This window comes from Rattus rattus, chromosome 3 (assembly GCF_011064425.1).
Source record: "Rattus rattus isolate New Zealand chromosome 3, Rrattus_CSIRO_v1, whole genome shotgun sequence".
Taxonomy (NCBI): domain Eukaryota; kingdom Metazoa; phylum Chordata; class Mammalia; order Rodentia; family Muridae; genus Rattus; species Rattus rattus.
In genome coordinates this window covers 164,111,390-164,119,223 of record NC_046156.1, presented here as the reverse complement: position 1 = coordinate 164,119,223, position 7,834 = coordinate 164,111,390, and positions in this window count along the sequence as shown.

Genomic DNA, 7,834 nt, shown 5'->3' with positions numbered 1-7,834 from the left:
CCCCCTTCCTGGTTCATCAAGTCCTTCCAGTGTATGGTGCTTCTTCTCTCACTGAGGCCAGACAAGGGAGTTCACTGCTGTATATGTGTTGGAGGCCTCATACCAGCTGGTATATGCTGCCTGCTTGTTAGTTCGCTGTCTTAGAAATCTCAGGATTCTAGGTTAGTTGATATTGCTGGTCTACTTATGGTGTCGCCTTCTTTCTCAGCTTCCTCCATGTTTTCCCTATTCAATCACAGGGTTCTGCTTATTAGTTGAGTGTAGATATCTGCATCTGCCTCTTTCAGCTGTTTGTTGAGAATCTAAGAAGACAGTCATGCTTGTCTGCTGTCTGTAAGCACACCATTGCGTTAGTAACAATGTCAGGCCTTGGGGCCTCCCCTTGAGCTGGATCACAATTTTGGCCAATCATTGAACCTCCTTTCCCTCAGACTCCTCTTCATTTTTATCCCTGTAGTTCTTTTAGACAGGGACAATTCTTGGTAAGAGTTTTTGACTGTGAGATGGCAACCACATCCCTCCACTTGATGCCCTGTCTTTCTACTGGAGTTGGATTCTACAAGTTCCCTCTCCCCACTGTTGGGCTCCTCCCTCTGAGTCCTGAGCATTTCTCACCCCCCGGGTCTCTGGTACACTCTAGAGCATCTCCCCAACCTCCTACCTTTAGAGGAGTCTGTTACCCTTCTTTCTGCTGGCCCTCTCTGCTCACTCCCTACACACAATACCTAAAGAAATGTTAACTGAAAATACCAACCCTCCTGATAGGTGTATATGGTACATTAATAGACCTATATATGTAGAGACATCCACATATTCTTATAAGGAAATCCAATGTATCCAATAATTATCCGAAGCTGCAGAAGCAGCATTCTGATTCCCAGTTGCTAATAACTAATTATTAGGTGCCTGTGTATAAAAATAAATGTCTGCATCAGGAGACTAAGAATAAATTTGTCTTGATACTCTTTTTTCTTGTATTGTACTGTCTTAATTGTGCTCCCATTTTAGAGTATGATAGGCCTGTAATGATATTTCAAAGTAGAATTCAAAGAAGAGTGATACCCTCACATACTGGGAGGAGTGCATAATCTGATGCACACTTCGGTCTTTTAAATCACTATATTCACCTATCATATTTCAGTGGACTCAGGGAGCTATTGCTTTACTCCAGCACAGACTGTTTAAAAATGAAGGCAGTTGTAAACGGTACTCCAGATTACATCGACCTTGAGAATCAATCATCCAAACTGTCACTTGGTTCCACAGCTGCCACTGTTTGTGAGCATAAAAAGAAGTGAGGACCAGCTGAAGGTCTCTCCTAGAAGACTATAGATGATGTCATCGAACTTCATCATTGCAAACTATGGAGATGTCTATCTAGATGTGTCTATACATAGACACATTGAAACCTGTACATAGAGAGAGCTGTGGAGAAAGAATAAACTCAAGAGTATAGAGAAAGTGAAATCATGGTTATGTCCAGGTTTTGTGTATAGAAGTTAGATCTATTATTTAAGTAATATATTACAACTTCAAAGAGAGCAAGCAAATGATAAAAATAAATGAAGTCCTAATACAGGAATATTATACTGGCAAACATATATGAAAAATATCTACATCCATGATATAATAAATGAATTATATCCTGAACAATAACAAATAAAATTCTACTTAATTCAAAGAGAAGATTTTGAAATGTTGTGGGACATACAACAACAAAAAAACCCCTAAATTATATTTATTATTGAAATGGTGATAGAATGTAGTAAAACTGTTAATTCAGAAAGGATACTATATTTTAATATGTCTGTCTGCTGTATTTTCTTTTTTTTTTTTTTTTTTTTTTTTTTAACTTGAATATTTTTTATATACATTTCGTGTGTTTTTCCCTTTTTCGGTTTTCGGGCAAACATCCCCTCCCCCTCCCCTTCCTTATGGGTGTTCCCTCCCACCCCTCCCCCATTGCTGCCCTCTCCCCAACAGTCTAGTTCACTAGGGGTTCAGTCTTAGCAGGACCCAGGGCTTACCCTTCCACTGGTGCTATTACTAGGATATTCATTGCAACCTACGAGGTCAGAGTCCAGGGTCAGTCCATGTATAGTCTTTGGGTAGTGGCTTAGTCCCTGGAAACTCTGGTTGGTTGGCATTGCTGTACATATGGGGTCTCGAGCTCCTTCAAGCTCTTCCAGTTGCTGTATTTTCTACTCATTATTTGTGGTTAGAAATTGAAAACAAAACATGTCTAACACATCAAAGCAAAAGAAAACACACACACACAAAGAAATAGGGCATACTCAATATATTTATTGTACATTATTACTCTCACTAAGGGAGTATATAGTAATAAGAAATGGTTCAAAGTTATGTTAGGTCCGTACTCCTCCACTGAGAGTCCAGTTTGGCTACAGGATATGGCCACTTCAGGCTACATATCCCCTAATGCCTGGAGTCTCAGCTAGAGTTACCCCCATAAACTCCTTGTAGTCTCATGGATCCCAGTCCTCCAGCTGGTTCCAGAGGTACCCCTCCCAAACCTCCTATCCCTGAAACTTTTCATTCATTCTCAGCCTTCTCTTCTCAGCTCTCCCACGGAATTCCATCCCTCCATGTACCTCCAATGTCTCTTTTATTTCCCCTTATGAATGAGACTCAAGCATCCTTCTTTGGACCCTCATTGTTACTTAGCTTCTTTAGGCCTTTAAGCGATAGAATGAATGTCCTTAGCTTTATGGCTAATAGTCACTTAAAACGGAGTACATACCATGGATATCATTTGGGTTTGGATTACCACACCAAGGATAGTAGTTCTATTAGTTTGCTTGTAAATATAGGGAAGTCTGTCTTAGTTTGAGTTTCATTGCTATCAGGAGAAACAATGACCAAAGCAACTATTATAAAGACAAACATTACTTGGGTTTCTTTGCACTTTCAGAGGTTAAGTCCATTATCATCATGGTGAGAAGCAAGCATGGTGCATGTTTGTCAAGGGCACGGGCAGACAGACATGGTGCTGGAGAAGGAGCTGGGAGATGTACATCCTGTTCAGAAGGCAGCCAGGAACAGACTGACACTTCCACACTGAAGAGAGGTTGAGCACTAGGAGCCCTCAAAGCTCACCTACACAGAGATACATTCCTCCAACAAGATTATACTTCCTAATAGCAGCACTTCCCGTGGACCAAGCATATTTGAACCACCACAACATCCTTATTTTTAAGAGCTGAGCAGTAGTCCATTGTGTAAATGAACCACATTTTCTTTATTCATTCTTATTTGTGGATCATCTGGGCTCTTCTCATTCTGACTATGATGAATAAACCTATTATGAACGTAGACAGTGTCCTTCTGGGATGGTGGAGCATCATTTGTGTATATGCCCAGGAGTAATATAGACGGGACTTGAGGTAGAGTTATTTACCATTTTCTGAGAAACTTCAAACTTTATTTCCAGAGGTGTTGTACAAGTTTTTACTCCCACCAACAATGGAGGAGTTTTCTCATTGTTCCACATCCTTTCTTGCATCTGCTGTCCCTTGAGTTCTTTTTTTTTTTTTTTCATCTTTATTAAATTGGTATTTCTTATTTACATTTCTTTTTTTATTAACTTGAATATTTCTTATATACATTTCCAGTGTTATTCCCTTTCCGGTTTGGAAACATCCCCCTCCCCCCTTATGGGTGTTCCTCCCCACCCTCCCCCCCATTGCCCTCCCCCAACAGTCTAGTTCACTGGGGGTTCAGTATTACAGGACCCAGGGCTTCCCCCCCTTCCACTGGTGCTCTTACTAGGATATTCATTGCTACCTATGAGGTCAGAGTCCAGGGTCAGTCCATGTATAGTCTTTAGGTAGTGGCTTAGTCCTGGAAGCTCTGGTTGCTTGGCATTGTTGTACATATGGGGTCTCGAGCCCCTTCAAGCTCTTCCAGTTCTTTCTCTGATTCCTTCAACAGGGGTCCTATTCTCAGTTCAGTGGTTTGCTGCTGACATTCGCCTCTGTATTTGCTGTATTCTGGCTGTGTCTCTCAGGAGCGATGTACACTTCTGCACTTCTTTGCTTCATCCATCTTGTCTAATTGGGTGGCTGTATATATATGGGCCACATGTGGGGCAGGCTCTGAATGGGTGTTCCTTCAGTCTCTGTTTTAATCTTTGCCTCTCTCTTCCCTGCCAAGGGTATTCTTTCCCTTTTAAAAAAGGTGAAGCATTCACATTTTGATCATCCATCTTGAGTTTCATTTGTTCTAGGCATCTAGGTAATTCAGGCATTTGGGCTAATAGCCACTTATCAATGAGTGCATACCATGTATGTCTTTCTGTGATTGGGTTAGCTCATTCAGGATGATATTTTCCAGTTCCAACCATTTGCCTACAAATTTCATAAACTCGTTTTTGATAGCTGAGTAATATTCCATTGTGTAGATGTACCACATTTTCTGTATCCATTCCTCTGTTGAAGGGCATCTGGGTTCTTTCCAGCTTCTGGCTATTATAAATAAGGCTGCGATGAACATAGTGGAGCACGTGTCTTTTTTATATGTTGGGGCATCTTTTGGGTATATGCCCAAGAGAGGTATAGCTGGATCCTCAGGCAGTTTAATGTCCAATTTTCTGAGGAACCTCCAGACTGATTTCCAGAATGGTTGTACCAGTCTGCAATCCCACCAACAATGGAGGAGTGTTCCTCTTTCTCCACATCCTCGCCAGCATTTGCTGTCACCTGAGTTTTTGCTCTTATCCATTCTCACTGGTGTGAGGTGAAATCTCAGGGTTGTTTTGATTTGCATTTCCCTGATGACTAAAGATGTTGAACATTTCTTTAGGTGTTTCTCAGCCATTCGGCATTCCTCAGCTGTGAATTCTTTGTTTAGCTCTGAACCCCATTTTTTAATAGGGTTATTTGTCTCCCTGCGGTCTAACTTTTTGAGTTCTTTGTATATTTTGGATATAAGGCCTCTATCTGTTGTAGGATTGGTAAAGATCTTTTTCCCAATCTGTTGGTTGCCGATTTTGGTGTCCTTTGCCTTACAGAAGGTTTGCAGTTTATGAGATCCCATTTATCGATTCTTGATCTTAGAGCATAAGCCATTGGTGTTTTGTTCAGAAATTTTTTTTCCAGTGCCCATGTGTTCCAGATGCTTCCTAGTTTTTTCTTCTATTAGTTTGAGTGTGTCTGGTTTGATGTGGAGGTCCTTGATCCACTTGGACTTAAGCTTTGGGGTGATAAGCATGGATCGATCTGCATTCTTCTACATGTTGACCTCCAGTTGAACCAGCACCATTTGCTGAAAATGCTATCTTTTTTTCCATTGGATGGTTTTGGCTCCTTTGTCAAAAATCAAGTGCCCATAGGTGTGTGGGTTCATTTCTGGGTCTTCAATTCTGTTCCATTGGTCTATCTGTCTGTCTCTGTACCAATACCATGCAGTTTTTATCACTATCTGTACCTGCTTGAGTTCAGGATAGTGATTCCCCCTGAAGTTCTTTTATTGTTGAGGATAGTTTTAGCTATCCTGGGTTTTTTGTTATTCCAGATGAATTTGCAAATTGTTCTGTCTAACTCTTTGAAGAATTGGATTGGTATTTTGATGGGGATTGCATTGAATCTGTAGATCGCTTTTGGTAAAATGGCCATTTTTACTATATTAATCCTGCCAATCCATGAGCATGGGAGATCTTTCCACCTTCTGAGGTCTTCTTCAATTTCTTTCTTCAGTGTCTTGAAGTTCTTATTGTACAGATCTTTTACTTGCTTGGTTAAAGTCACACCGAGGTATTTTATATTATTTGGGTCTATTATGAAGGGTGTCGTTTCCCTAATTTCTTTCTCCGCTTGTTTCTCTTTTGTGTAGAGGAAGGCTACTGATTTATTTGAGTTAATTTTATACCCAGCCACTTTGCTGAATTTGTTTATCAGCTTTAGTACTTTTATCTTAGTTATTTTGGTGGAATCTCAGAGTCTTTTGAAATATATTTCTCTGACGACCAAAGCCACTGAGCATTTCTTTAAGAGTTTCTCGGCCATTAGAAATTCCTCTGTTGGGCTGGAGAGATGGCTCAGCGGTTAAGAGCACTGACTGCTCTTCCAGAGGTCCTGAGTTCAATTCCCAGCAACCACATGGTGGCTCACAACCATCTGTAATGGGATCCGATGCCCTCTTCTGGTATGTATGAAGACAGCTACAGTGTGCTCATACACAAAATAAAGAAATAAATCTTAAAAAAAAGAAAGAAATTCCTCTGTTGAGAATTCTGGGTTTAGCTCTGTACCTCATTTATTAATTAAGTTATTTGGTTTGCTGTTGTCTAACATCTGTCTCGAGTTCTTTATATACTTAATAGTAACCCTCTGTTGAATGTAGGATGAAGTTCTTTTTCAATTCTTAGGCTTCTGGTTTATCCTATTCATGATGTTCTTTGACTAACAGATGATTTTCAGCTTTATGAGTCACATGTGTTAATTGGTGATGTTAGTACCTGAGCGATCAGTGTTTTGTTCAGGAAGTTGTCTCCTGCAGCAATGCATTCAAGGTATTCTCCACTTTCTTGTCTATTCTATTTGGTGTATCTGGTTTTACATTGAGGTTTTTGATCCACCTAGACTTGAGTTTTATTTGAAGTGTTAAATGTGGATCTATTTGCATTCTTCTATATGGATGCATATAGTTACAATAGCATAATTTGTGGGAAATGCTTTCTTTTCCCCATTATGTGGTTTTGGATTCTTTGACACAAATAAAGTTTGGTAGATATGTGAGTTTATTTCTGGATCTTAGATTCAACTCCCTAGATTAACCTGTCTGTATCTATACCAGTATCATGAAGTTTTTAATTACTATTGTCCTGAAATATATCTTGAAATCAGGGATGGTGATGCCTCTAGAAGTTTCTTTTTAGTACAGAAATTTTAGCCATCCCAGCCTCTTTCTCTTCCTCTTCCTCTTCCTCTTCCTCCTCCTCTTCATCTTTTTTCTCTTCCTATTCCTCCTCTATAAATCCCCCTCCTTATTCTCCTCCACTTTCTTCTTCATTTTTTCATCTGAAGTTGTCAATTGTTTTTTCAAGGTCCCTAAAGCATTGTTCAGAATTTTGATGGGGATTGCATTTAAGCTAGAGACTGCATTTGTTAAGATGGCCATTTTACTAGCAAATGTAGTGTGAACCTAGGTTCCCCACACCTGCATATGTACAAGTCAGGCTGGATTTCACCTAGGTATCCCAACAACTGGATAGAGGCTGTCCCTGACTCTGTTGTCTTCTAATGGATCTTGGTCCCCTAAATGGGCTGCCTTGCACAGCCTCATGGGAAAAAGATTTAGCCTGATATGCCATTGTGGGTTGGTACCCAGAGAATTCCTCCCCCTTCTCACAGGTAAAGGGAGAGAGAAATTGGGGGAGGGGATGTCTGATGGTGGCCTATGAAGAGAGAGAGAGTTGTGACTAGGATGTTAAGTAAGTAATTAAATAAATACCTAAACAAATAAGGGACATTTTCGCATAATTTTAGGGATAAATATTTGTCCCTGAACAGTTAGTTTGTGTACTCTTCCCTTTCGAGGGACATTCCTTCATCTTCTCCCAGATTTGCCCAGTTCTGAAGAGATCTTTGTACAGTGCGGAGACCTCCTGGGCAGCCAACGTTGCTGCTTAGAAAGTGCAGCTTTTGTTACTAAGGAATGTAATCTAACAGCATAGTTCATGATCCCCAGGTGCTTAAAATCTTTCTGTCCCCTCTTCAGCAGTGAGCGCTGAGGCTTAGGTTTGGGAATCTTTTGTAGATATATACTTTGGGAGTAGGTTTCACACCTCTGCATTTAATATGTCATGGAATGTGTG